The sequence below is a fragment of the Doryrhamphus excisus genome, unplaced genomic scaffold (genome assembly GCF_030265055.1).
Source record: "Doryrhamphus excisus isolate RoL2022-K1 unplaced genomic scaffold, RoL_Dexc_1.0 HiC_scaffold_25, whole genome shotgun sequence".
NCBI lineage: Eukaryota > Metazoa > Chordata > Actinopteri > Syngnathiformes > Syngnathidae > Doryrhamphus > Doryrhamphus excisus.
In genome coordinates, this window is record NW_026652243.1 from 1,098,359 (window position 1) to 1,117,096 (window position 18,738).

General features: G+C 52.4%; 64 non-coding genes and 18 pseudogenes across 64 annotated transcripts; all 82 read left to right on the forward strand.

The window, feature by feature from the left end:
- The first annotated feature begins 83 nt into the window (after positions 1-83).
- Positions 84-202, forward strand: LOC131115581 (5S ribosomal RNA). The gene has a single exon (XR_009122859.1). It is a non-coding gene; the product is annotated as a 5S ribosomal RNA (ribosomal RNA).
- A 112-nt stretch (positions 203-314) lies between these two features.
- On the forward strand, positions 315-423 carry LOC131113588 (5S ribosomal RNA; annotated as a pseudogene).
- A 111-nt stretch (positions 424-534) lies between these two features.
- LOC131112403 (5S ribosomal RNA) lies at positions 535-653 on the forward strand. The gene has a single exon (XR_009121387.1). It is a non-coding gene; the product is annotated as a 5S ribosomal RNA (ribosomal RNA).
- A 112-nt stretch (positions 654-765) lies between these two features.
- LOC131116691 (5S ribosomal RNA) lies at positions 766-884 on the forward strand. The gene has a single exon (XR_009123930.1). It is a non-coding gene; the product is annotated as a 5S ribosomal RNA (ribosomal RNA).
- Positions 885-995: 111 nt separating this feature from the next.
- On the forward strand, positions 996-1,114 carry LOC131114745 (5S ribosomal RNA). Its single transcript, XR_009122048.1, has one exon. It is a non-coding gene; the product is annotated as a 5S ribosomal RNA (ribosomal RNA).
- A 112-nt stretch (positions 1,115-1,226) lies between these two features.
- On the forward strand, positions 1,227-1,344 carry LOC131117507 (5S ribosomal RNA). The gene has a single exon (XR_009124722.1). It is a non-coding gene; the product is annotated as a 5S ribosomal RNA (ribosomal RNA).
- A 112-nt stretch (positions 1,345-1,456) lies between these two features.
- Positions 1,457-1,575, forward strand: LOC131116159 (5S ribosomal RNA). Its single transcript, XR_009123419.1, has one exon. It is a non-coding gene; the product is annotated as a 5S ribosomal RNA (ribosomal RNA).
- Positions 1,576-1,687: 112 nt separating this feature from the next.
- On the forward strand, positions 1,688-1,806 carry LOC131117435 (5S ribosomal RNA). Its single transcript, XR_009124653.1, has one exon. It is a non-coding gene; the product is annotated as a 5S ribosomal RNA (ribosomal RNA).
- Positions 1,807-1,917: 111 nt separating this feature from the next.
- Positions 1,918-2,036, forward strand: LOC131115829 (5S ribosomal RNA). The gene has a single exon (XR_009123098.1). It is a non-coding gene; the product is annotated as a 5S ribosomal RNA (ribosomal RNA).
- A 112-nt stretch (positions 2,037-2,148) lies between these two features.
- LOC131115989 (5S ribosomal RNA) lies at positions 2,149-2,267 on the forward strand. The gene has a single exon (XR_009123255.1). It is a non-coding gene; the product is annotated as a 5S ribosomal RNA (ribosomal RNA).
- Positions 2,268-2,378: 111 nt separating this feature from the next.
- Positions 2,379-2,497, forward strand: LOC131112415 (5S ribosomal RNA). Its single transcript, XR_009121388.1, has one exon. It is a non-coding gene; the product is annotated as a 5S ribosomal RNA (ribosomal RNA).
- A 112-nt stretch (positions 2,498-2,609) lies between these two features.
- On the forward strand, positions 2,610-2,728 carry LOC131118229 (5S ribosomal RNA). The gene has a single exon (XR_009125395.1). It is a non-coding gene; the product is annotated as a 5S ribosomal RNA (ribosomal RNA).
- A 112-nt stretch (positions 2,729-2,840) lies between these two features.
- On the forward strand, positions 2,841-2,959 carry LOC131117190 (5S ribosomal RNA). Its single transcript, XR_009124415.1, has one exon. It is a non-coding gene; the product is annotated as a 5S ribosomal RNA (ribosomal RNA).
- A 112-nt stretch (positions 2,960-3,071) lies between these two features.
- On the forward strand, positions 3,072-3,190 carry LOC131114746 (5S ribosomal RNA). Its single transcript, XR_009122049.1, has one exon. It is a non-coding gene; the product is annotated as a 5S ribosomal RNA (ribosomal RNA).
- A 112-nt stretch (positions 3,191-3,302) lies between these two features.
- Positions 3,303-3,421, forward strand: LOC131118230 (5S ribosomal RNA). The gene has a single exon (XR_009125396.1). It is a non-coding gene; the product is annotated as a 5S ribosomal RNA (ribosomal RNA).
- A 112-nt stretch (positions 3,422-3,533) lies between these two features.
- LOC131112254 (5S ribosomal RNA) lies at positions 3,534-3,642 on the forward strand (annotated as a pseudogene).
- A 112-nt stretch (positions 3,643-3,754) lies between these two features.
- On the forward strand, positions 3,755-3,863 carry LOC131112090 (5S ribosomal RNA; annotated as a pseudogene).
- A 111-nt stretch (positions 3,864-3,974) lies between these two features.
- Positions 3,975-4,093, forward strand: LOC131112427 (5S ribosomal RNA). The gene has a single exon (XR_009121389.1). It is a non-coding gene; the product is annotated as a 5S ribosomal RNA (ribosomal RNA).
- Positions 4,094-4,205: 112 nt separating this feature from the next.
- On the forward strand, positions 4,206-4,324 carry LOC131116692 (5S ribosomal RNA). The gene has a single exon (XR_009123931.1). It is a non-coding gene; the product is annotated as a 5S ribosomal RNA (ribosomal RNA).
- A 112-nt stretch (positions 4,325-4,436) lies between these two features.
- On the forward strand, positions 4,437-4,545 carry LOC131111856 (5S ribosomal RNA; annotated as a pseudogene).
- A 111-nt stretch (positions 4,546-4,656) lies between these two features.
- Positions 4,657-4,775, forward strand: LOC131116565 (5S ribosomal RNA). Its single transcript, XR_009123808.1, has one exon. It is a non-coding gene; the product is annotated as a 5S ribosomal RNA (ribosomal RNA).
- A 112-nt stretch (positions 4,776-4,887) lies between these two features.
- Positions 4,888-5,006, forward strand: LOC131116223 (5S ribosomal RNA). The gene has a single exon (XR_009123480.1). It is a non-coding gene; the product is annotated as a 5S ribosomal RNA (ribosomal RNA).
- A 112-nt stretch (positions 5,007-5,118) lies between these two features.
- On the forward strand, positions 5,119-5,227 carry LOC131113589 (5S ribosomal RNA; annotated as a pseudogene).
- A 111-nt stretch (positions 5,228-5,338) lies between these two features.
- LOC131112438 (5S ribosomal RNA) lies at positions 5,339-5,457 on the forward strand. Its single transcript, XR_009121390.1, has one exon. It is a non-coding gene; the product is annotated as a 5S ribosomal RNA (ribosomal RNA).
- A 112-nt stretch (positions 5,458-5,569) lies between these two features.
- On the forward strand, positions 5,570-5,688 carry LOC131115991 (5S ribosomal RNA). The gene has a single exon (XR_009123257.1). It is a non-coding gene; the product is annotated as a 5S ribosomal RNA (ribosomal RNA).
- A 112-nt stretch (positions 5,689-5,800) lies between these two features.
- Positions 5,801-5,919, forward strand: LOC131116693 (5S ribosomal RNA). The gene has a single exon (XR_009123932.1). It is a non-coding gene; the product is annotated as a 5S ribosomal RNA (ribosomal RNA).
- A 112-nt stretch (positions 5,920-6,031) lies between these two features.
- LOC131111858 (5S ribosomal RNA) lies at positions 6,032-6,140 on the forward strand (annotated as a pseudogene).
- A 111-nt stretch (positions 6,141-6,251) lies between these two features.
- Positions 6,252-6,370, forward strand: LOC131116566 (5S ribosomal RNA). Its single transcript, XR_009123809.1, has one exon. It is a non-coding gene; the product is annotated as a 5S ribosomal RNA (ribosomal RNA).
- Positions 6,371-6,482: 112 nt separating this feature from the next.
- Positions 6,483-6,601, forward strand: LOC131114747 (5S ribosomal RNA). Its single transcript, XR_009122050.1, has one exon. It is a non-coding gene; the product is annotated as a 5S ribosomal RNA (ribosomal RNA).
- A 112-nt stretch (positions 6,602-6,713) lies between these two features.
- LOC131117436 (5S ribosomal RNA) lies at positions 6,714-6,832 on the forward strand. The gene has a single exon (XR_009124654.1). It is a non-coding gene; the product is annotated as a 5S ribosomal RNA (ribosomal RNA).
- A 111-nt stretch (positions 6,833-6,943) lies between these two features.
- On the forward strand, positions 6,944-7,062 carry LOC131115830 (5S ribosomal RNA). Its single transcript, XR_009123099.1, has one exon. It is a non-coding gene; the product is annotated as a 5S ribosomal RNA (ribosomal RNA).
- A 112-nt stretch (positions 7,063-7,174) lies between these two features.
- LOC131115992 (5S ribosomal RNA) lies at positions 7,175-7,293 on the forward strand. Its single transcript, XR_009123258.1, has one exon. It is a non-coding gene; the product is annotated as a 5S ribosomal RNA (ribosomal RNA).
- A 111-nt stretch (positions 7,294-7,404) lies between these two features.
- On the forward strand, positions 7,405-7,523 carry LOC131112451 (5S ribosomal RNA). The gene has a single exon (XR_009121392.1). It is a non-coding gene; the product is annotated as a 5S ribosomal RNA (ribosomal RNA).
- A 112-nt stretch (positions 7,524-7,635) lies between these two features.
- LOC131118231 (5S ribosomal RNA) lies at positions 7,636-7,754 on the forward strand. Its single transcript, XR_009125397.1, has one exon. It is a non-coding gene; the product is annotated as a 5S ribosomal RNA (ribosomal RNA).
- Positions 7,755-7,866: 112 nt separating this feature from the next.
- Positions 7,867-7,984, forward strand: LOC131119082 (5S ribosomal RNA). The gene has a single exon (XR_009126212.1). It is a non-coding gene; the product is annotated as a 5S ribosomal RNA (ribosomal RNA).
- A 112-nt stretch (positions 7,985-8,096) lies between these two features.
- LOC131115582 (5S ribosomal RNA) lies at positions 8,097-8,215 on the forward strand. Its single transcript, XR_009122860.1, has one exon. It is a non-coding gene; the product is annotated as a 5S ribosomal RNA (ribosomal RNA).
- Positions 8,216-8,327: 112 nt separating this feature from the next.
- LOC131113590 (5S ribosomal RNA) lies at positions 8,328-8,436 on the forward strand (annotated as a pseudogene).
- Positions 8,437-8,547: 111 nt separating this feature from the next.
- On the forward strand, positions 8,548-8,666 carry LOC131112463 (5S ribosomal RNA). Its single transcript, XR_009121393.1, has one exon. It is a non-coding gene; the product is annotated as a 5S ribosomal RNA (ribosomal RNA).
- Positions 8,667-8,778: 112 nt separating this feature from the next.
- On the forward strand, positions 8,779-8,897 carry LOC131116694 (5S ribosomal RNA). The gene has a single exon (XR_009123933.1). It is a non-coding gene; the product is annotated as a 5S ribosomal RNA (ribosomal RNA).
- Positions 8,898-9,009: 112 nt separating this feature from the next.
- Positions 9,010-9,118, forward strand: LOC131111859 (5S ribosomal RNA; annotated as a pseudogene).
- Positions 9,119-9,229: 111 nt separating this feature from the next.
- LOC131116567 (5S ribosomal RNA) lies at positions 9,230-9,348 on the forward strand. The gene has a single exon (XR_009123810.1). It is a non-coding gene; the product is annotated as a 5S ribosomal RNA (ribosomal RNA).
- Positions 9,349-9,460: 112 nt separating this feature from the next.
- Positions 9,461-9,579, forward strand: LOC131116224 (5S ribosomal RNA). The gene has a single exon (XR_009123481.1). It is a non-coding gene; the product is annotated as a 5S ribosomal RNA (ribosomal RNA).
- Positions 9,580-9,691: 112 nt separating this feature from the next.
- LOC131113591 (5S ribosomal RNA) lies at positions 9,692-9,800 on the forward strand (annotated as a pseudogene).
- Positions 9,801-9,912: 112 nt separating this feature from the next.
- On the forward strand, positions 9,913-10,031 carry LOC131112475 (5S ribosomal RNA). Its single transcript, XR_009121394.1, has one exon. It is a non-coding gene; the product is annotated as a 5S ribosomal RNA (ribosomal RNA).
- A 112-nt stretch (positions 10,032-10,143) lies between these two features.
- Positions 10,144-10,262, forward strand: LOC131115993 (5S ribosomal RNA). Its single transcript, XR_009123259.1, has one exon. It is a non-coding gene; the product is annotated as a 5S ribosomal RNA (ribosomal RNA).
- A 111-nt stretch (positions 10,263-10,373) lies between these two features.
- On the forward strand, positions 10,374-10,492 carry LOC131112486 (5S ribosomal RNA). The gene has a single exon (XR_009121395.1). It is a non-coding gene; the product is annotated as a 5S ribosomal RNA (ribosomal RNA).
- Positions 10,493-10,604: 112 nt separating this feature from the next.
- On the forward strand, positions 10,605-10,723 carry LOC131118232 (5S ribosomal RNA). Its single transcript, XR_009125398.1, has one exon. It is a non-coding gene; the product is annotated as a 5S ribosomal RNA (ribosomal RNA).
- A 112-nt stretch (positions 10,724-10,835) lies between these two features.
- LOC131112255 (5S ribosomal RNA) lies at positions 10,836-10,944 on the forward strand (annotated as a pseudogene).
- A 112-nt stretch (positions 10,945-11,056) lies between these two features.
- LOC131112666 (5S ribosomal RNA) lies at positions 11,057-11,174 on the forward strand (annotated as a pseudogene).
- Positions 11,175-11,286: 112 nt separating this feature from the next.
- On the forward strand, positions 11,287-11,405 carry LOC131115583 (5S ribosomal RNA). The gene has a single exon (XR_009122861.1). It is a non-coding gene; the product is annotated as a 5S ribosomal RNA (ribosomal RNA).
- Positions 11,406-11,517: 112 nt separating this feature from the next.
- On the forward strand, positions 11,518-11,626 carry LOC131113592 (5S ribosomal RNA; annotated as a pseudogene).
- Positions 11,627-11,737: 111 nt separating this feature from the next.
- LOC131112498 (5S ribosomal RNA) lies at positions 11,738-11,856 on the forward strand. Its single transcript, XR_009121396.1, has one exon. It is a non-coding gene; the product is annotated as a 5S ribosomal RNA (ribosomal RNA).
- Positions 11,857-11,968: 112 nt separating this feature from the next.
- LOC131116695 (5S ribosomal RNA) lies at positions 11,969-12,087 on the forward strand. The gene has a single exon (XR_009123934.1). It is a non-coding gene; the product is annotated as a 5S ribosomal RNA (ribosomal RNA).
- Positions 12,088-12,199: 112 nt separating this feature from the next.
- On the forward strand, positions 12,200-12,308 carry LOC131111861 (5S ribosomal RNA; annotated as a pseudogene).
- Positions 12,309-12,419: 111 nt separating this feature from the next.
- LOC131116568 (5S ribosomal RNA) lies at positions 12,420-12,538 on the forward strand. Its single transcript, XR_009123811.1, has one exon. It is a non-coding gene; the product is annotated as a 5S ribosomal RNA (ribosomal RNA).
- Positions 12,539-12,650: 112 nt separating this feature from the next.
- LOC131116206 (5S ribosomal RNA) lies at positions 12,651-12,769 on the forward strand. Its single transcript, XR_009123463.1, has one exon. It is a non-coding gene; the product is annotated as a 5S ribosomal RNA (ribosomal RNA).
- A 112-nt stretch (positions 12,770-12,881) lies between these two features.
- Positions 12,882-12,989, forward strand: LOC131114209 (5S ribosomal RNA; annotated as a pseudogene).
- Positions 12,990-13,101: 112 nt separating this feature from the next.
- Positions 13,102-13,220, forward strand: LOC131116985 (5S ribosomal RNA). Its single transcript, XR_009124215.1, has one exon. It is a non-coding gene; the product is annotated as a 5S ribosomal RNA (ribosomal RNA).
- Positions 13,221-13,332: 112 nt separating this feature from the next.
- Positions 13,333-13,451, forward strand: LOC131115276 (5S ribosomal RNA). The gene has a single exon (XR_009122559.1). It is a non-coding gene; the product is annotated as a 5S ribosomal RNA (ribosomal RNA).
- Positions 13,452-13,562: 111 nt separating this feature from the next.
- LOC131114748 (5S ribosomal RNA) lies at positions 13,563-13,681 on the forward strand. Its single transcript, XR_009122051.1, has one exon. It is a non-coding gene; the product is annotated as a 5S ribosomal RNA (ribosomal RNA).
- A 112-nt stretch (positions 13,682-13,793) lies between these two features.
- On the forward strand, positions 13,794-13,912 carry LOC131115487 (5S ribosomal RNA). The gene has a single exon (XR_009122763.1). It is a non-coding gene; the product is annotated as a 5S ribosomal RNA (ribosomal RNA).
- Positions 13,913-14,024: 112 nt separating this feature from the next.
- Positions 14,025-14,143, forward strand: LOC131114749 (5S ribosomal RNA). Its single transcript, XR_009122052.1, has one exon. It is a non-coding gene; the product is annotated as a 5S ribosomal RNA (ribosomal RNA).
- A 112-nt stretch (positions 14,144-14,255) lies between these two features.
- Positions 14,256-14,364, forward strand: LOC131112785 (5S ribosomal RNA; annotated as a pseudogene).
- A 111-nt stretch (positions 14,365-14,475) lies between these two features.
- Positions 14,476-14,594, forward strand: LOC131116770 (5S ribosomal RNA). Its single transcript, XR_009124008.1, has one exon. It is a non-coding gene; the product is annotated as a 5S ribosomal RNA (ribosomal RNA).
- A 112-nt stretch (positions 14,595-14,706) lies between these two features.
- LOC131117191 (5S ribosomal RNA) lies at positions 14,707-14,825 on the forward strand. The gene has a single exon (XR_009124416.1). It is a non-coding gene; the product is annotated as a 5S ribosomal RNA (ribosomal RNA).
- A 112-nt stretch (positions 14,826-14,937) lies between these two features.
- Positions 14,938-15,056, forward strand: LOC131116207 (5S ribosomal RNA). The gene has a single exon (XR_009123464.1). It is a non-coding gene; the product is annotated as a 5S ribosomal RNA (ribosomal RNA).
- Positions 15,057-15,168: 112 nt separating this feature from the next.
- On the forward strand, positions 15,169-15,277 carry LOC131113008 (5S ribosomal RNA; annotated as a pseudogene).
- A 112-nt stretch (positions 15,278-15,389) lies between these two features.
- LOC131116986 (5S ribosomal RNA) lies at positions 15,390-15,508 on the forward strand. Its single transcript, XR_009124216.1, has one exon. It is a non-coding gene; the product is annotated as a 5S ribosomal RNA (ribosomal RNA).
- Positions 15,509-15,620: 112 nt separating this feature from the next.
- Positions 15,621-15,738, forward strand: LOC131117508 (5S ribosomal RNA). Its single transcript, XR_009124723.1, has one exon. It is a non-coding gene; the product is annotated as a 5S ribosomal RNA (ribosomal RNA).
- A 112-nt stretch (positions 15,739-15,850) lies between these two features.
- LOC131118495 (5S ribosomal RNA) lies at positions 15,851-15,969 on the forward strand. The gene has a single exon (XR_009125677.1). It is a non-coding gene; the product is annotated as a 5S ribosomal RNA (ribosomal RNA).
- Positions 15,970-16,081: 112 nt separating this feature from the next.
- LOC131117437 (5S ribosomal RNA) lies at positions 16,082-16,200 on the forward strand. The gene has a single exon (XR_009124655.1). It is a non-coding gene; the product is annotated as a 5S ribosomal RNA (ribosomal RNA).
- A 111-nt stretch (positions 16,201-16,311) lies between these two features.
- On the forward strand, positions 16,312-16,430 carry LOC131115831 (5S ribosomal RNA). The gene has a single exon (XR_009123100.1). It is a non-coding gene; the product is annotated as a 5S ribosomal RNA (ribosomal RNA).
- Positions 16,431-16,542: 112 nt separating this feature from the next.
- Positions 16,543-16,661, forward strand: LOC131115994 (5S ribosomal RNA). Its single transcript, XR_009123260.1, has one exon. It is a non-coding gene; the product is annotated as a 5S ribosomal RNA (ribosomal RNA).
- A 111-nt stretch (positions 16,662-16,772) lies between these two features.
- On the forward strand, positions 16,773-16,891 carry LOC131112510 (5S ribosomal RNA). Its single transcript, XR_009121397.1, has one exon. It is a non-coding gene; the product is annotated as a 5S ribosomal RNA (ribosomal RNA).
- Positions 16,892-17,003: 112 nt separating this feature from the next.
- LOC131118233 (5S ribosomal RNA) lies at positions 17,004-17,122 on the forward strand. The gene has a single exon (XR_009125399.1). It is a non-coding gene; the product is annotated as a 5S ribosomal RNA (ribosomal RNA).
- Positions 17,123-17,234: 112 nt separating this feature from the next.
- Positions 17,235-17,353, forward strand: LOC131117192 (5S ribosomal RNA). Its single transcript, XR_009124417.1, has one exon. It is a non-coding gene; the product is annotated as a 5S ribosomal RNA (ribosomal RNA).
- Positions 17,354-17,465: 112 nt separating this feature from the next.
- Positions 17,466-17,584, forward strand: LOC131114751 (5S ribosomal RNA). The gene has a single exon (XR_009122054.1). It is a non-coding gene; the product is annotated as a 5S ribosomal RNA (ribosomal RNA).
- Positions 17,585-17,696: 112 nt separating this feature from the next.
- LOC131118234 (5S ribosomal RNA) lies at positions 17,697-17,815 on the forward strand. Its single transcript, XR_009125400.1, has one exon. It is a non-coding gene; the product is annotated as a 5S ribosomal RNA (ribosomal RNA).
- A 112-nt stretch (positions 17,816-17,927) lies between these two features.
- LOC131112256 (5S ribosomal RNA) lies at positions 17,928-18,036 on the forward strand (annotated as a pseudogene).
- Positions 18,037-18,148: 112 nt separating this feature from the next.
- LOC131119083 (5S ribosomal RNA) lies at positions 18,149-18,266 on the forward strand. The gene has a single exon (XR_009126213.1). It is a non-coding gene; the product is annotated as a 5S ribosomal RNA (ribosomal RNA).
- A 112-nt stretch (positions 18,267-18,378) lies between these two features.
- Positions 18,379-18,497, forward strand: LOC131115584 (5S ribosomal RNA). Its single transcript, XR_009122862.1, has one exon. It is a non-coding gene; the product is annotated as a 5S ribosomal RNA (ribosomal RNA).
- Positions 18,498-18,609: 112 nt separating this feature from the next.
- On the forward strand, positions 18,610-18,718 carry LOC131113594 (5S ribosomal RNA; annotated as a pseudogene).
- Positions 18,719-18,738: the final 20 nt, after the last annotated feature.

An 18,738-nucleotide genomic window follows, 5' to 3' on the forward strand; every position in this document is an offset into this window, starting at 1 on the left:
AGAGGGCGCTGTTTGACACTTTTTGCTGTAGTCTAGTTTGGCCTGCGTCACCTTCAAATAGGATCTTTTCAGTTGACCTGGCAGCTTACGGCCATACTACCCTGAAAACGCCCGATCTCGTCCGATCTCGGAAGCTAAGCAGGGGCGGGCCTGGTTAGTACTTGGCTGGGAGACCGCCTGGGAATACCAGGTGCTGTAAGCTTTTTATGGTTTCTGCTCTTGCCTGACAGCAGAGGGCGCTGTTTGACATGTTTTGCTGGAGTCTAGTTTGTCCTGCGTCGCCTTCAAATAGGATCTTTTCAGTTGCCTTGGCAGCTTTTGGCCATACTACCCTGAAAACGCCTGATCTCGGAAGCTAAGCAGGGGAGGGCCTGGTTAGTACTTGGATGGGAGACCGCCTGGGAATACCAGGTGCTGTAAGCTTTTTATGGTTTTTGCTCTAGCCTGACAGCAGAGGGCGCTGTTTGACACTTTTTGCTGGATCTAGTTTGGCCTGCGTCGCCTTCAAATAAGATCTTTTCAGTTGTCCTGGCAGCTTACGGCCATACCACCCTGAAAACGCCTGATCTCGTCCGATCTCGGAAGCTAAGCAGGGGCGGGCCTGGTTAGTACTTGGATGGGAGACCGCCTGGGAATACCAGGTGCTGTAAGCTTTTTATGGTTTCTGCTCTTGCCTGACAGCAGAGGGCGCTGTTTGACACCTTTTGCTGTAGTCTAGTTTGGCCTGCGTCGCCTTCAAATAGGATCTTTTCAGTTGATGTGGCAGCTTACGGCCATACTACCCTGAAAACGCCCGATCTCGTCCGATCTCGGAAGCTAAGCAGGGGCGAGCCTGGTTAGTACTTGGATGGGAGACCGCCTGGGAATACCAGGTGCTGTAAGCTTTTTATGGTTTCTGCTCTAGCCTGACAGCAGAGGGCGCTGTTTGACACTTTTTGCTGGATCTAGTTTGGCCTGCGTCGCCTTCAAATAAGATCTTTTCCGTTGTCCTGGCTGCTTACGGCCATACTACCCTGAAAACGCCCGATCTCGTCCGATCTCGGAAGCTAAGCAGGGGCGGGCCTGGTTAGTACTTGGATGGGAGACCGCCTGGGAATACCAGGTGCTGTAAGCTTTTTAACGTTTCTGCTCTTGCCTGACAGCAGAGGGCGCTGTTTGACACTTTTTGCTGGAGTCTAGTTTGGCCTGCGTCGCCTTCAAATAGGATCTTTTCAGTTGCCCTGGCAGCTTACGGCCATACTACCCTGAAAACGCCCGGTCTCGTCCGATCTCGGAAGCTAAGCAGGGTGGGCCTGGTTAGTACTTGGATGGGAGACCGCCTGGGAATACCAGGTGCTGTAAGCTTTTTATGGTTTCTGCTCTTGCCTGACAGCAGAGGGCGCTGTTTGCCACTTTTTTCTGGAGTCTAGTTTGGCCTGCGTCGCCTTCAAATAGGACATTTTCAGTTGCCCTGGCAGCTTACGGCCATACTACCCTGAAAAAGCCCGATCTCGTCCGATCTCGGAAGCTAAGCAGGGACGGGCCTGGTTAGTACTTGGATGGGAGACCGCCTGGGAATACCAGGTGCTGTAAGCTTTTTATGGTTTCTGCTCTTGCCTGACAGCAGAGGGCGCTGTTCGACACTTTTTGCTGGAGTCTAGTTTGGCCTGCGTCTTCTTCAAATAGGATCTTTTCAGTTGACCTGGCAGCTTATGGCCATACTACACTGAAAACGCCCGATCTCGTCCGATCTCGGAAGCTAAGCAGGGGCGGGCCTGGTTAGTACTAGAATGGGAGACCGCCTGGGAATACCAGGTGCTGTAAGCTTTTTATGGTTTCTGCTCTAGCCTGACAGCAGAGGGCGCTGTTTGACACTTTTTGCTGGATCTAGTTTGGCCTGCGTCGCCTTCAAATAAGATCTTTTCAGTTGTCCTGGCAGCTTACGGCCACACCACCCTGAAAACGCCTGATCTCGTCCGATCTCGGAAGCTAAGCAGGGGCGGGCCTGGTTAGTACTTGGATGGGAGACCGCCTGGGAATACCAGGTGCTGTAAGCTTTTTTTGGTTTCTGCTCTTGCCTGACAGCAGAGGGCGCTGTTTGACACTTTTTGCTGGAATCTAGTTTGGCCTGCGTCGCCTTCAAATAGGATCTTTTCAGTTGATGTGGCAGCTTACGGCCATATTACCCTGAAAACGCCCGATCTCGTCCGATCTCGGAAGCTAAGCAGGGGCGGGCCTGGTTAGTACTTGGATGGGAGACCGCCTGGGAATACCAGGTGCTGTAAGCTTTTTATGGTTTCTGCTCTAGCCTGACAGCAGAGGGCGCTGTTTGACACTTTTTGCTGGCTCTAGTTTGGCCTGCGTCGCCTTCAAATAAGATCTTTTCAGTTGTCCTGGCAGCTTACGGCCATACCACCCTGAAAACGCCTGATCTCGTCCGATCTCGGAAGCTAAGCAGGGGCGGGCCTGGTTAGTACTTGGATGGGAGACCGCCTGGGAATACCAGGTGCTGTAAGCTTTTTATGGTTTCTGCTCTTGCCTGACAGCAGAGGGCGCTGTTTGACACTTTTTGCTGGAGTCTAGTTTGGCCTGCGTCGCCTTCAAATAGGATCTTTTCAGTCACCCTTGCAGCTTACGGCCATACTACCCTGAAAACGCCCGATCTCGTCCGATCTCGGAAGCTAAGCAGGGGCGGTCCTGGTTAGTACTTGGATGGGAGACCGCCTGGGATTACCAGGTGCTGTAAGCTTTTTATGGTTTCTGCTCTTGCCTGACAGCAGAGGGCGCTGTTTGACACTTTTTGCTGGAGTCTAGTTTGGCCTGCGTCTTCTTCAAATAGGATCTTTTCAGTTGCCCTGGCAGCTTACGGCCATACTACCCTGAAAACGCCCGATCTCGTCCGATCTCGGAAGCTAAGCAGGGGCGGGACTGGTTAGTACTTGGATGGGAGACCGCCTGGGAATACCAGGTGCTGTAAGCTTTTCATGGTTTCTGCTCTTGCCTGACAGCAGAGGGCGCTGTTTGACATGTTTTGCTGGAGTCTAGTTTGGCCTGCGTCACCTTCAAATAGGATCTTTTCAGTTGACCTGGCAGCTTACGGCCATACTACCCTGAAAACGCCCGATCTCGTCCGATCTCGGAAGCTAAGCAGGGGCGGGCCTGGTTAGTACTTGGATGGGAGACCGCCTGGGAATACCAGGTGCTGTAAGCTTTTTATGGTTTCTGCTCTTGCCTGACAGCAGAGGGCGCTGTTTGACACTTTTTGCTGGAGTCTAGTTTGGCCTGCGTCGCCTTCAAATAGGATCTTTTCAGTCACCCTTGCAGCTTACGGCCATACTACCCTGAAAACGCCCGATCTCGTCCGATCTCGGAAGCTAAGCAGGGGCGGTCCTGGTTAGTACTTGGATGGGAGACCGCCTGGGATTACCAGGTGCTGTAAGCTTTTTATGGTTTCTGCTCTTGCCTGACAGCAGAGGGCGCTGTTTGACACTTTTTGCTGGAGTCTAGTTTGGCCTGCGTCTTCTTCAAATAGGATCTTTTCAGTTGTCCTGGCAGCTTACGGCCATACTACCCTGAAAACGCCCGATCTCGGAAGCTAAGCAGGGGCGGGCCTGGTTAGTACTTGGATGGGAGACCGCCTGTGAATACCAGGTGCTGTAAGCTTTTTATGGTTTCTGCTCTTGCCTGACAGCAGAGGGCGCTGTTTGACACCTTTTGCTGGAGTCTAGTTTGGCCTGCGTCGCCTTCAAATAGGATCTTTTCAGTTGATGTGGCAGCTTACGGCCATACTACCCTGAAAACGCCTGATCTCGGAAGCTAAGCAGGGGAGGGCCTGGTTAGTACTTGGATGGGAGACCGCCTGGGAATACCAGGTGCTGTAAGCTTTTTATGGTTTTTGCTCTAGCCTGACAGCAGAGGGCGCTGTTTGACACTTTTTGCTGGATCTAGTTTGGCCTGCGTCGCCTTCAAATAAGATCTTTTCAGTTGTCCTGGCAGCTTACGGCCATACCACCCTGAAAACGCCTGATCTCGTCCGATCTCGGAAGCTAAGCAGGGGCGGGCCTGGTTAGTACTTGGATGGGAGACCGCCTGGGAATACCAGGTGCTGTAAGCTTTTTATGGTTTCTGCTCTTGCCTGACAGCAGAGGGCGCTGTTTGACACCTTTTGCTGGAGTCTAGTTTGGCCTGCGTCGCCTTCAAATAGGATCTTTTCAGTTGATGTGGCAGCTTACGGCCATACTACCCTGAAAACGCCCGATCTCGTCCGATCTCGGAAGCTAAGCAGGGGCGAGCCTGGTTAGTACTTGGATGGGAGACCGCCTGGGAATACCAGGTGCTGTAAGCTTTTCATGGTTTCTGCTCTTGCCTGACAGCAGAGGGCGCTGTTTGACATGTTTTGCTGGAGTCTAGTTTGGCCTGCGTCACCTTCAAATAGGATCTTTTCAGTTGACCTGGCAGCTTACGGCCATACTACCCTGAAAACGCCCGATCTCGGAAGCTAAGCAGGGGCGGGCCTGGTTAGTACTTGGATGGGAGACCGCCTGGGAATACCAGGTGCTGTAAGCTTTTTATGGTTTCTGCTCTAGCCTGACAGCAGAGGGCGCTGTTTGACACTTTTTGCTGGATCTAGTTTGGCCTGCGTCGCCTTCAAATAAGATCTTTTCAGTTGTCCTGGCAGCTTACGGCCATACTACCCTGAAAACGCCCGATCTCGTCCGATCTCGGAAGCTAAGCAGGGGTGGGCCTGGTTAGTACTTGGATGGGAGACCGCCTGGCAATACCAGGTGCTGTAAGCCTTTTATGGTTTCTGCTCTTGCCTGACAGCAGAGGGCGCTGTTTGACACTTTTTGCTGGAGTCTAGTTTGGCCTGCGTCGCCTTCAAATAGGATCTTTTCATTTGCCCTGGCAGCTTACGACCATACTACCCTGAAAACGCCCGATCTCGTCCGATCTCGGAAGCTAAGCAGGGGCGGGCCTGGTTAGTACTTGGATGGGAGACCGCCTGGGAATACCAGGTGCTGTAAGCTTTTTATGGTTTCTGCTCTAGCCTGACAGCAGAGGGCGCTGTTTGACATGTTTTGCTGGAGTCTAGTTTGTCCTGCGTCGCCTTCAAATAGGATCTTTTCAGTTGCCTTGGCAGCTTTTGGCCATACTACCCTGAAAACGCCTGATCTCGGAAGCTAAGCAGGGGAGGGCCTGGTTAGTACTTGGATGGGAGACCGCCTGGGAATACCAGGTGCTGTAAGCTTTTTATGGTTTCTGCTCTAGCCTGACAGCAGAGGGCGCTGTTTGACACTTTTTGCTGGATCTAGTTTGGCCTGCGTCACCTTCAAATAAGATCTTTTCAGTTGTCCTGGCAGCTTACGGCCATACCACCCTGAAAACGCCTGATCTCGTCCGATCTCGGAAGCTAAGCAGGGGCGGGCCTGGTTAGTACTTGGATGGGAGACCGCCTGGGAATACCAGGTGCTGTAAGCTTTTTATGGTTTCTGCTCTTGCCTGACAGCAGAGGGCGCTGTTTGACACCTTTTGCTGGAGTCTAGTTTGGCCTGCGTCGCCTTCAAATAGGATCTTTTCAGTTGATGTGGCAGCTTACGGCCATATTACCCTGAAAACGCCCGATCTCGTCCGATCTCGGAAGCTAAGCAGGGGCGGGCCTGGTTAGTACTTGGATGGGAGACCGCCTGGGAATACCAGGTGCTGTAAGCTTTTTATGGTTTCTGCTCTTGCCTGACAGCAGAGGGCGCTGTTTGACACCTTTTGCTGGAGTCTAGTTTGGCCTGCGTCGCCTTCAAATAGGATCTTTTCAGTTGATGTGGCAGCTTACGGCCATACTACCCTGAAAACGCCCGATCTCGTCCGATCTCGGAAGCTAAGCAGGGGCGAGCCTGGTTAGTACTTGGATGGGAGACCGCCTGGGAATACCAGGTGCTGTAAGCTTTTCATGGTTTCTGCTCTTGCCTGACAGCAGAGGGCGCTGTTTGACATGTTTTGCTGGAGTCTAGTTTGGCCTGCGTCACCTTCAAATAGGATCTTTTCAGTTGACCTGGCAGCTTACGGCCATACTACCCTGAAAACGCCCGATCTCGGAAGCTAAGCAGGGGCGGGCCTGGTTAGTACTTGGATGGGAGACCGCCTGGGAATACCAGGTGCTGTAAGCTTTTTATGGTTTCTGCTCTAGCCTGACAGCAGAGGGCGCTGTTTGACACTTTTTGCTGGATCTAGTTTGGCCTGCGTCGCCTTCAAATAAGATCTTTTCAGTTTTCTTGGCAGCTTACGGCCATACTACCCTGAAAACGCCCGATCTCGTCCGATCTCGGAAGCTAAGCAGGGGTGGGCCTGGTTAGTACTTGGATGGGAGACCGCCTGGCAATACCAGGTGCTGTAAGCCTTTTATGGTTTCTGCTCTTGCCTGACAGCAGAGGGCGCTGTTTGACACTTTTTGCTGGAGTCTAGTTTGGCCTGCGTCGCCTTCAAATAGGATCTTTTCATTTGCCCTGGCAGCTTACGGCCATACTACCCTGAAAACGCCCGATCTCGTCCGATCTCGGAAGCTAAGCAGGGGCGGGCCTGGTTAGTACTTGGATGGGAGACCGCCTGGGAATACCAGGTGCTGTAAGCTTTTTATGGTTTCTGCTCTTGCCTGACAGCAGAGGGCGCTGTTCGACACTTTTTGCTGGAGTCTAGTTTGGCCTGCGTCTTCTTCAAATAGGATCTTTTCAGTTGACCTGGCAGCTTATGGCCATACTACACTGAAAACGCCCGATCTCGTCCGATCTCGGAAGCTAAGCAGGGGCGGGCCTGGTTAGTACTAGAATGGGAGACCGCCTGGGAATACCAGGTGCTGTAAGCTTTTTATGGTTTCTGCTCTAGCCTGACAGCAGAGGGCGCTGTTTGACACTTTTTGCTGGATCTAGTTTGGCCTGCGTCGCCTTCAAATAAGATCTTTTCAGTTGTCCTGGCAGCTTACGGCCACACCACCCTGAAAACGCCTGATCTCGTCCGATCTCGGAAGCTAAGCAGGGGCGGGCCTGGTTAGTACTTGGATGGGAGACCGCCTGGGAATACCAGGTGCTGTAAGCTTTTTTTGGTTTCTGCTCTTGCCTGACAGCAGAGGGCGCTGTTTGACACTTTTTGCTGGAATCTAGTTTGGCCTGCGTCGCCTTCAAATAGGATCTTTTCAGTTGATGTGGCAGCTTACGGCCATATTACCCTGAAAACGCCCGATCTCGTCCGATCTCGGAAGCTAAGCAGGGGCGGGCCTGGTTAGTACTTGGATGGGAGACCGCCTGGGAATACCAGGTGCTGTAAGCTTTTTATGGTTTCTGCTCTAGCCTGACAGCAGAGGGCGCTGTTTGACACTTTTTGCTGGATCTAGTTTGGCCTGCGTCGCCTTCAAATAAGATCTTTTCAGTTGTCCTGGCAGCTTACGGCCATACCACCCTGAAAACGCCTGATCTCGTCCGATCTCGGAAGCTAAGCAGGGGCGGGCCTGGTTAGTACTTGGATGGGAGACCGCCTGGGAATACCAGGTGCTGTAAGCTTTTTATGGTTTCTGCTCTTGCCTGACAGCAGAGGGCGCTGTTTGACACTTTTTGCTGGAGTCTAGTTTGGCCTGCGTCGCCTTCAAATAGGATCTTTTCAGTCGCCCTTGCAGCTTACGGCCATACTACCCTGAAAACGCCCGATCTCGTCCGATCTCGGAAGCTAAGCAGGGGCGGTCCTGGTTAGTACTTGGATGGGAGACCGCCTGGGATTACCAGGTGCTGTAAGCTTTTTATGGTTTCTGCTCTTGCCTGACAGCAGAGGGCGCTGTTTGACACTTTTTGCTGTAGTCTAGTTTGGCCTGCGTCACTTTCAAATAGGATCTTTTCAGTTGACCTGGCAGCTTAGGCCATACTACCCTGAAAACGCCCGATCTCGTACGATCTCGGAAGCTAAGCAGGGCCGGGCCTGGTTAGTACTTGGATGGGAGACCGCCTGTGAATACCAGGTGCTGTAAGCTTTTTATGGTTTCTGCTCTTGCCTGACAGCAGAGGGCGCTGTTTGACACTTTTTGCTGTAGTCTAGTTTGGCCTGCGTCACCTTCAAATAGGATCTTTTCAGTTGACCTGGCAGCTTACGGCCATACTACCCTGAAAACGCCCGATCTCGTCCGATCTCGGAAGCTAAGCAGGGGCGGGCCTGGTTAGTACTTGGCTGGGAGACCGCCTGGGAATACCAGGTGCTGTAAGCTTTTTATGGTTTCTGCTCTTGCCTGACAGCAGAGGGCGCTGTTTGACATGTTTTGCTGGAGTCTAGTTTGTCCTGCGTCGCCTTCAAATAGGATCTTTTCAGTTGCCTTGGCAGCTTTTGGCCATACTACCCTGAAAACGCCTGATCTCGGAAGCTAAGCAGGGGAGGGCCTGGTTAGTACTTGGATGGGAGACCGCCTGGGAATACCAGGTGCTGTAAGCTTTTTATGGTTTTTGCTCTAGCCTGACAGCAGAGGGCGCTGTTTGACACTTTTTGCTGGATCTAGTTTGGCCTGCGTCGCCTTCAAATAAGATCTTTTCAGTTGTCCTGGCAGCTTACGGCCATACCACCCTGAAAACGCCTGATCTCGTCCGATCTCGGAAGCTAAGCAGGGGCGGGCCTGGTTAGTACTTGGATGGGAGACCGCCTGGGAATACCAGGTGCTGTAAGCTTTTTATGGTTTCTGCTCTTGCCTGACAGCAGAGGGCGCTGTTTGACACCTTTTGCTGGAGTCTAGTTTGGCCTGCGTCGCCTTCAAATAGGATCTTTTCAGTTGATGTGGCAGCTTACGGCCATACTACCCTGAAAACGCCCGATCTCGTCCGATCTCGGAAGCTAAGCAGGGGCGAGCCTGGTTAGTACTTGGATGGGAGACCGCCTGGGAATACCAGGTGCTGTAAGCTTTTCATGGTTTCTGCTCTTGCCTGACAGCAGAGGGCGCTGTTTGACATGTTTTGCTGGAGTCTAGTTTGGCCTGCGTCACCTTCAAATAGGATCTTTTCAGTTGACCTGGCAGCTTACGGCCATACTACCCTGAAAACGCCCGATCTCGGAAGCTAAGCAGGGGCGGGCCTGGTTAGTACTTGGATGGGAGACCGCCTGGGAATACCAGGTGCTGTAAGCTTTTTATGGTTTCTGCTCTAGCCTGACAGCAGAGGGCGCTGTTTGACACTTTTTGCTGGATCTAGTTTGGCCTGCGTCGCCTTCAAATAAGATCTTTTCAGTTGTCCTGGCAGCTTACGGCCATACTACCCTGAAAACGCCCGATCTCGTCCGATCTCGGAAGCTAAGCAGGGGTGGGCCTGGTTAGTACTTGGATGGGAGACCGCCTGGCAATACCAGGTGCTGTAAGCCTTTTATGGTTTCTGCTCTTGCCTGACAGCAGAGGGCGCTGTTTGACACTTTTTGCTGGAGTCTAGTTTGGCCTGCGTCGCCTTCAAATAGGATCTTTTCATTTGCCCTGGCAGCTTACGACCATACTACCCTGAAAACGCCCGATCTCGTCCGATCTCGGAAGCTAAGCAGGGGCGGGCCTGGTTAGTACTTGGATGGGAGACCGCCTGGGAATACCAGGTGCTGTAAGCTTTTTATGGTTTCTGCTCTAGCCTGACAGCAGAGGGCGCTGTTTGACATGTTTTGCTGGAGTCTAGTTTGTCCTGCGTCGCCTTCAAATAGGATCTTTTCAGTTGCCTTGGCAGCTTTTGGCCATACTACCCTGAAAACGCCTGATCTCGGAAGCTAAGCAGGGGAGGGCCTGGTTAGTACTTGGATGGGAGACCGCCTGGGAATACCAGGTGCTGTAAGCTTTTTATGGTTTCTGCTCTAGCCTGACAGCAGAGGGCGCTGTTTGACACTTTTTGCTGGAGTCTAGTTTGGCCTGCGTCGCCTTCAAATAAGATCTTTTCAGTTGTCCTGGCAGCTTACGGCCATACCACCCTGAAAACGCCTGATCTCGTCCGATCTCGGAAGCTAAGCAGGGGCGGGCCTGGTTAGTACTTGGATGGGAGACCGCCTGGGAATACCAGGTGCTGTAAGCTTTTTATGGTTTCTGCTCTTGCCTGACAGCAGAGGGCGCTGTTTGACACCTTTTGCTGGAGTCTAGTTTGGCCTGCGTCGCCTTCAAATAGGATCTTTTCAGTTGATGTGGCAGCTTACGGCCATATTACCCTGAAAACGCCCGATCTCGTCCGATCTCGGAAGCTAAGCAGGGGCGGGCCTGGTTAGTACTTGGATGGGAGACCGCCTGGGAATACCAGGTGCTGTAAGCTTTTTATGGTTTCTGCTCTAGCCTGACAGCAGAGGGCGCTGTTTGACACTTTTTGCTGGATCTAGTTTGGCCTGCGTCGCCTTCAAATAAGATCTTTTCAGTTGTCCTGGCAGCTTACGGCCATACCACCCTGAAAACGCCTGATCTCGTCCGATCTCGGAAGCTAAGCAGGGGCGGGCCTGGTTAGTACTTGGATGGGAGACCGCCTGGGAATACCAGGTGCTGTAAGCTTTTTATGGTTTCTGCTCTTGCCTGACAGCAGAGGGCGCTGTTTGACACTTTTTGCTGGAGTCTAGTTTGGCCTGCGTCGCCTTCAAATAGGATCTTTTCAGTCGCCCTTGCAGCTTACGGCCATACTACCCTGAAAACGCCCGATCTCGTCCGATCTCGGAAGCTAAGCAGGGGCGGTCCTGGTTAGTACTTGGATGGGAGACCGCCTGGGATTACCAGGTGCTGTAAGCTTTTTATGGTTTCTGCTCTTGCCTGACAGCAGAGGGCGCTGTTTGACACTTTTTGCTGGAGTCTAGTTTGGCCTGCGTCTTCTTCAAATAGGATCTTTTCAGTTGTCCTGGCAGCTTACGGCCATACTACCCTGAAAACGCCCGATCTCGGAAGCTAAGCAGGGGCGGGCCTGGTTAGTACTTGGATGGGAGACCGCCTGTGAATACCAGGTGCTGTAAGCTTTTTATGGTTTCTGCTCTTGCCTGACAGCAGAGGGCGCTGTTTGACACTTTTTGCTGTAGTCTAGTTTGGCCTGCGTCACTTTCAAATAGGATCTTTTCAGTTGACCTGGCAGCTTAGGCCATACTACCCTGAAAACGCCCGATCTCGTACGATCTCGGAAGCTAAGCAGGGCCGGGACTGGTTAGTACTTGGATGGGAGACCGCCTGTGAATACCAGGTGCTGTAAGCTTTTTATGGTTTCTCCTCTTGCCTGACAGCAGAGGGCGCTGTTTGACACTTTTTGCTGTAGTCTAGTTTGGCCTGCGTCACCTTCAAATAGGATGTTTTCAGTTGACCTGGCAGCTTACGGCCATACTACCCTGAAAACGCCCGATCTCGTCCGATCTCGGAAGCTAAGCAGGGGCGGGCCTGGTTAGTACTTGGCTGGGAGACCGCCTGGGAATACCAGGTGCTGTAAGCTTTTTATGGTTTCTGCTCTTGCCTGACAGCAGAGGGCGCTGTTTGACATGTTTTGCTGGAGTCTAGTTTGTCCTGCGTCGCCTTCAAATAGGATCTTTTCAGTTGCCTTGGCAGCTTTTGGCCATACTACCCTGAAAACGCCTGATCTCGGAAGCTAAGCAGGGGAGGGCCTGGTTAGTACTTGGATGGGAGACCGCCTGGGAATACCAGGTGCTGTAAGCTTTTTATGGTTTTTGCTCTAGCCTGACAGCAGAGGGCGCTGTTTGACACTTTTTGCTGGATCTAGTTTGGCCTGCGTCGCCTTCAAATAAGATCTTTTCAGTTGTCCTGGCAGCTTACGGCCATACCACCCTGAAAACGCCTGATCTCGTCCGATCTCGGAAGCTAAGCAGGGGCGGGCCTGGTTAGTACTTGGATGGGAGACCGCCTGGGAATACCAGGTGCTGTAAGCTTTTTATGGTTTCTGCTCTTGCCTGACAGCAGAGGGCGCTGTTTGACACCTTTTGCTGGAGTCTAGTTTGGCCTGCGTCGCCTTCAAATAGGATCTTTTCAGTTGATGTGGCAGCTTACGGCCATACTACCCTGAAAACGCCCGATCTCGTCCGATCTCGGAAGCTAAGCAGGGGCGAGCCTGGTTAGTACTTGGATGGGAGACCGCCTGGGAATACCAGGTGCTGTAAGCTTTTCATGGTTTCTGCTCTTGCCTGACAGCAGAGGGCGCTGTTTGACATGTTTTGCTGGAGTCTAGTTTGGCCTGCGTCACCTTCAAATAGGATCTTTTCAGTTGACCTGGCAGCTTACGGCCATACTACCCTGAAAACGCCCGATCTCGGAAGCTAAGCAGGGGCGGGCCTGGTTAGTACTTGGATGGGAGACCGCCTGGGAATACCAGGTGCTGTAAGCTTTTTATGGTTTCTGCTCTAGCCTGACAGCAGAGGGCGCTGTTTGACACTTTTTGCTGGATCTAGTGTGGCCTGCGTCGCCTTCAAATAAGATCTTTTCAGTTTTCTTGGCAGCTTACGGCCATACTACCCTGAAAACGCCCGATCTCGTCCGATCTCGGAAGCTAAGCAGGGGTGGGCCTGGTTAGTACTTGGATGGGAGACCGCCTGGCAATACCAGGTGCTGTAAGCCTTTTATGGTTTCTGCTCTTGCCTGACAGCAGAGGGCGCTGTTTGACACTTTTTGCTGGAGTCTAGTTTGGCCTGCGTCGCCTTCAAATAGGATCTTTTCATTTGCCCTGGCAGCTTACGGCCATACTACCCTGAAAACGCCCGATCTCGTCCGATCTCGGAAGCTAAGCAGGGGCGGGCCTGGTTAGTACTTGGATGGGAGACCGCCTGGGAATACCAGGTGCTGTACGCTTTTTATGGTTTCTGCTCTTGCCTGACAGCAGAGGGCGCTGTTTGACACTTTTTGCTGGAGTCTAGTTTGTCCTGCGTCGCCTTCAAATAGGATCTTTTCAGTTGCCTTGGCAGCTTTTGACCATACTACCCTGAAAACGCCCGATCTCGGAAGCTAAGCAGGGGCGGGCCTGGTTATACTTGGATGGGAGACCGCCTGGGAATACCAGGTGCTGTAAGCTTTTTATGGTTTCTGCTCTTGCCTGACAGCAGAGGGCGCTGTTTGACATGTTTTGCTGGAGTCTAGTTTGGCCTGCGTCACCTTCAAATAGGATTTTTTCAGTTGACCTGGCAGCTTACGGCCATACTACCTTGAAAACGCCCGATCTCGTCCGATCTCGGAAGCTAAGCACGGGCGGGCCTGGTTAGTACTTGAATGGGAGACCGCCTGGGAATACCAGGTGCTGTAAGCTTTTTATGGTTTCTGCTCTTGCCTGACAGCAGAGGGCGCTGTTTGACACTTTTTGCTGGAGTCTAGTTTGGCCTGCGTCTTCTTCAAATAGGATCTTTTCAGTTGACCTGGCAGCTTATGGCCATACTACCCTGAAAACGCCCGATCTCGTCCGATCTCGGAAGCTAAGCAGGGGTGGGCCTGGTTAGTACTTGGATGGGAGACCGCCTGGGAATACCAGGTGCTGTAAGCTTTTTATGGTTTCTGCTCTAGCCTGACAGCAGAGGGCGCTGTTTGACACTTTTTGCTGGATCTAGTTTGGCCTGCGTCGCCTTCAAATAAGATCTTTTCAGTTGTCCTGGCAGCTTACGGCCATACTACCCTGAAAACGCCCGATCTCGTCCGATCTCGGAAGCTAAGCAGGGGCGGGCCTGGTTAGTACTTGGATGGGAGACCGCCTGGGAATACCAGGTGCTGTAAGCTTTTTATGGTTTCTGCTCTTGCCTGACAGCAGAGGGCGCTGTTTGACACTTTTTGCTGGAGTCTAGTTTGGCCTGCGTCGCCTTCAAATAGGATCTTTTCAGTTGTCCTGGCAGCTTACGGCCATACTACCCTGAAAACGCCCGATCTCTTCCGATCTCGGAAGCTAAGCAGGGGCGGGCCTGGTTAGTACTTGGATGGGAGACCGCCTGGGAATACCAGGTGCTGTAAGCTTTTTATGGTTTCTGCTCTTGCCTGACAGCAGAGGGCGCTGTTTGACACTTTTTGCTGGAGTCTAGTTTGGCCTGCGTCGCCTTCAAATAGGATCTTTTCAGTTGATGTGGCAGCTTACGGCCATACTACCCTGAAAACGCCCGATCTCGTCCGATCTCGGAAGCTAAGCAGGGGCGGGCCTGGTTAGTACTTGGATGGGAGACCGCCTGGGAATACCAGGTGCTGTAAGCTTTTTATGGTTTCTGCTCTTGCCTGACAGCAGAGGGCGCTGTTTGACACTTTTTGCTGGAGTCTAGTTTGGCCTGCGTCGCCTTCAAATAGTATCTTTACAGTTGCCCTGGCAGCTTACGGCCACACTACCCTGAAAACGCCTGATCTCGGAAGCTAAGCAGGGGAGGGCCTGGTTAGTACTTGGATGGGAGACCGCCTGGGAATACCAGGTGCTGTAAGCTTTTTATGGTTTCTGCTCTAGCCTGACAGCAGAGGGCGCTGTTTGACACTTTTTGCTGGATCTAGTTTGGCCTGCGTCGCCTTCAAATAAGATCTTTTCAGTTGTCCTGGCAGCTTACGGCCATACCACCCTGAAAACGCCTGATCTCGTCCGATCTCGGAAGCTCAGCAGGGGCGGGCCTGGTTAGTACTTGGATGGGAGACCGCCTGGGAATACCAGGTGCTGTAAGCTTTTCATGGTTTCTGCTCTTGCCTGACAGCAGAGGGCGCTGTTTGACACTTTTTGCTGGAGTCTAGTTTGGCCTGCGTCTTCTTCAAATAGGATCTTTTCAGTTGCCCTGGCAGCTTACGGCCATACTACCCTGAAAACGCCCGATCTCGTCCGATCTCGGAAGCTAAGCAGGGGCGGGACTGGTTAGTACTTGGATGGGAGACCGCCTGGGAATACCAGGTGCTGTAAGCTTTTCATGGTTTCTGCTCTTGCCTGACAGCAGAGGGCGCTGTTTGACATGTTTTGCTGGAGTCTAGTTTGGCCTGCGTCACCTTCAAATAGGATCTTTTCAGTTGACCTGGCAGCTTACGGCCATACTACCCTGAAAACGCCCGATCTCGTCCGATCTCGGAAGCTAAGCAGGGGCGGGCCTGGTTAGTACTTGGATGGGAGACCGCCTGGGAATACCAGGTGCTGTACGCTTTTTATGGTTTCTGCTCTTGCCTGACAGCAGAGGGCGCTGTTTGACACTTTTTGCTGGAGTCTAGTTTGTCCTGCGTCGCCTTCAAATAGGATCTTTTCAGTTGCCTTGGCAGCTTTTGGCCATACTACCCTGAAAACGCCCGATCTCGGAAGCTAAGCAGGGGCGGGCCTGGTTAGTACTTGGATGGGAGACCGCCTGGGAATACCAGGTGCTGTAAGCTTTTTATGGTTTCTGCTCTTGCCTGACAGCAGAGGGCGCTGTTTGACATGTTTTGCTGGAGTCGAGTTTGGCCTGCGTCACCTTCAAATAGGATTTTTTCAGTTGACCTGGCAGCTTACGGCCATACTACCTTGAAAACGCCCGATCTCGTCCGATCTCGGAAGCTAAGCACGGGCGGGCCTGGTTAGTACTTGAATGGGAGACCGCCTGGGAATACCAGGTGCTGTAAGCTTTTTATGGTTTCTGCTCTTGCCTAACAGCAGAGGGCGCTGTTTGACACTTTTTGCTGGAGTCTAGTTTGGCCTGCGTCGCCTTCAAATAGGATCTTTTCAGTTGCCCTGGCAGCTTACGGCCATACTACCCTGAAAACGCCCGGTCTCGTCCGATCTCGGAAGCTAAGCAGGGTGGGCCTGGTTAGTACTTGGATGGGAGACCGCCTGGGAATACCAGGTGCTGTAAGCTTTTTATGGTTTCTGCTCTTGCCTGACAGCAGAGGGCGCTGTTTGCCACTTTTTTCTGGAGTCTAGTTTGGCCTGCGTCGCCTTCAAATAGGACATTTTCAGTTGCCCTGGCAGCTTACGGCCATACTACCCTGAAAAAGCCCGATCTCGTCCGATCTGGGAAGCTAAGCAGGGACGGGCCTGGTTAGTACTTGGATGGGAGACCGCCTGGGAATACCAGGTGCTGTAAGCTTTTTATGGTTTCTGCTCTTGCCTGACAGCAGAGGGCGCTGTTCGACACTTTTTGCTGGAGTCTAGTTTGGCCTGCGTCTTCTTCAAATAGGATCTTTTCAGTTGACCTGGCAGCTTATGGCCATACTACACTGAAAACGCCCGATCTCGTCCGATCTCGGAAGCTAAGCAGGGGCGGGCCTGGTTAGTACTAGAATGGGAGACCGCCTGGGAATACCAGGTGCTGTAAGCTTTTTATGGTTTCTGCTCTAGCCTGACAGCAGAGGGCGCTGTTTGACACTTTTTGCTGGATCTAGTTTGGCCTGCGTCGCCTTCAAATAAGATCTTTTCAGTTGTCCTGGCAGCTTACGGCCACACCACCCTGAAAACGCCTGATCTCGTCCGATCTCGGAAGCTAAGCAGGGGCGGGCCTGGTTAGTACTTGGATGGGAGACCGCCTGGGAATACCAGGTGCTGTAAGCTTTTTTTGGTTTCTGCTCTTGCCTGACAGCAGAGGGCGCTGTTTGACACTTTTTGCTGGAATCTAGTTTGGCCTGCGTCGCCTTCAAATAGGATCTTTTCAGTTGATGTGGCAGCTTACGGCCATATTACCCTGAAAACGCCCGATCTCGTCCGATCTCGGAAGCTAAGCAGGGGCGGGCCTGGTTAGTACTTGGATGGGAGACCGCCTGGGAATACCAGGTGCTGTAAGCTTTTTATGGTTTCTGCTCTAGCCTGACAGCAGAGGGCGCTGTTTGACACTTTTTGCTGGCTCTAGTTTGGCCTGCGTCGCCTTCAAATAAGATCTTTTCAGTTGTCCTGGCAGCTTACGGCCATACCACCCTGAAAACGCCTGATCTCGTCCGATCTCGGAAGCTAAGCAGGGGCGGGCCTGGTTAGTACTTGGATGGGAGACCGCCTGGGAATACCAGGTGCTGTAAGCTTTTTATGGTTTCTGCTCTTGCCTGACAGCAGAGGGCGCTGTTTGACACTTTTTGCTGGAGTCTAGTTTGGCCTGCGTCGCCTTCAAATAGGATCTTTTCAGTCACCCTTGCAGCTTACGGCCATACTACCCTGAAAACGCCCGATCTCGTCCGATCTCGGAAGCTAAGCAGGGGCGGTCCTGGTTAGTACTTGGATGGGAGACCGCCTGGGATTACCAGGTGCTGTAAGCTTTTTATGGTTTCTGCTCTTGCCTGACAGCAGAGGGCGCTGTTTGACACTTTTTGCTGGAGTCTAGTTTGGCCTGCGTCTTCTTCAAATAGGATCTTTTCAGTTGCCCTGGCAGCTTACGGCCATACTACCCTGAAAACGCCCGATCTCGTCCGATCTCGGAAGCTAAGCAGGGGCGGGACTGGTTAGTACTTGGATGGGAGACCGCCTGGGAATACCAGGTGCTGTAAGCTTTTCATGGTTTCTGCTCTTGCCTGACAGCAGAGGGCGCTGTTTGACATGTTTTGCTGGAGTCTAGTTTGGCCTGCGTCACCTTCAAATAGGATCTTTTCAGTTGACCTGGCAGCTTACGGCCATACTACCCTGAAAACGCCCGATCTCGTCCGATCTCGGAAGCTAAGCAGGGGCGGGCCTGGTTAGTACTTGGATGGGAGACCGCCTGGGAATACCAGGTGCTGTAAGCTTTTTATGGTTTCTGCTCTTGCCTGACAGCAGAGGGCGCTGTTTGACACTTTTTGCTGGAGTCTAGTTTGGCCTGCGTCGCCTTCAAATAGGATCTTTTCAGTCACCCTTGCAGCTTACGGCCATACTACCCTGAAAACGCCCGATCTCGTCCGATCTCGGAAGCTAAGCAGGGGCGGTCCTGGTTAGTACTTGGATGGGAGACCGCCTGGGATTACCAGGTGCTGTAAGCTTTTTATGGTTTCTGCTCTTGCCTGACAGCAGAGGGCGCTGTTTGACACTTTTTGCTGGAGTCTAGTTTGGCCTGCGTCTTCTTCAAATAGGATCTTTTCAGTTGTCCTGGCAGCTTACGGCCATACTACCCTGAAAACGCCCGATCTCGGAAGCTAAGCAGGGGCGGGCCTGGTTAGTACTTGGATGGGAGACCGCCTGTGAATACCAGGTGCTGTAAGCTTTTTATGGTTTCTGCTCTTGCCTGACAGCAGAGGGCGCTGTTTGACACTTTTTGCTGTAGTCTAGTTTGGCCTGCGTCACTTTCAAATAGGATCTTTTCAGTTGACCTGGCAGCTTAGGCCATACTACCCTGAAAACGCCCGATCTCGTACGATCTCGGAAGCTAAGCAGGGCCGGGCCTGGTTAGTACTTGGATGGGAGACCGCCTGTGAATACCAGGTGCTGTAAGCTTTTTATGGTTTCTGCTCTTGCCTGACAGCAGAGGGCGCTGTTTGACACTTTTTGCTGTAGTCTAGTTTGGCCTGCGTCACCTTCAAATAGGATCTTTTCAGTTGACCTGGCAGCTTACGGCCATACTACCCTGAAAACGCCCGATCTCGTCCGATCTCGGAAGCTAAGCAGGGGCGGGCCTGGTTAGTACTTGGCTGGGAGACCGCCTGGGAATACCAGGTGCTGTAAGCTTTTTATGGTTTCTGCTCTTGCCTGACAGCAGAGGGCGCTGTTTGACATGTTTTGCTGGAGTCTAGTTTGTCCTGCGTCGCCTTCAAATAGGATCTTTTCAGTTGCCTTGGCAGCTTTTGGCCATACTACCCTGAAAACGCCTGATCTCGGAAGCTAAGCAGGGGAGGGCCTGGTTAGTACTTGGATGGGAGACCGCCTGGGAATACCAGGTGCTGTAAGCTTTTTATGGTTTTTGCTCTAG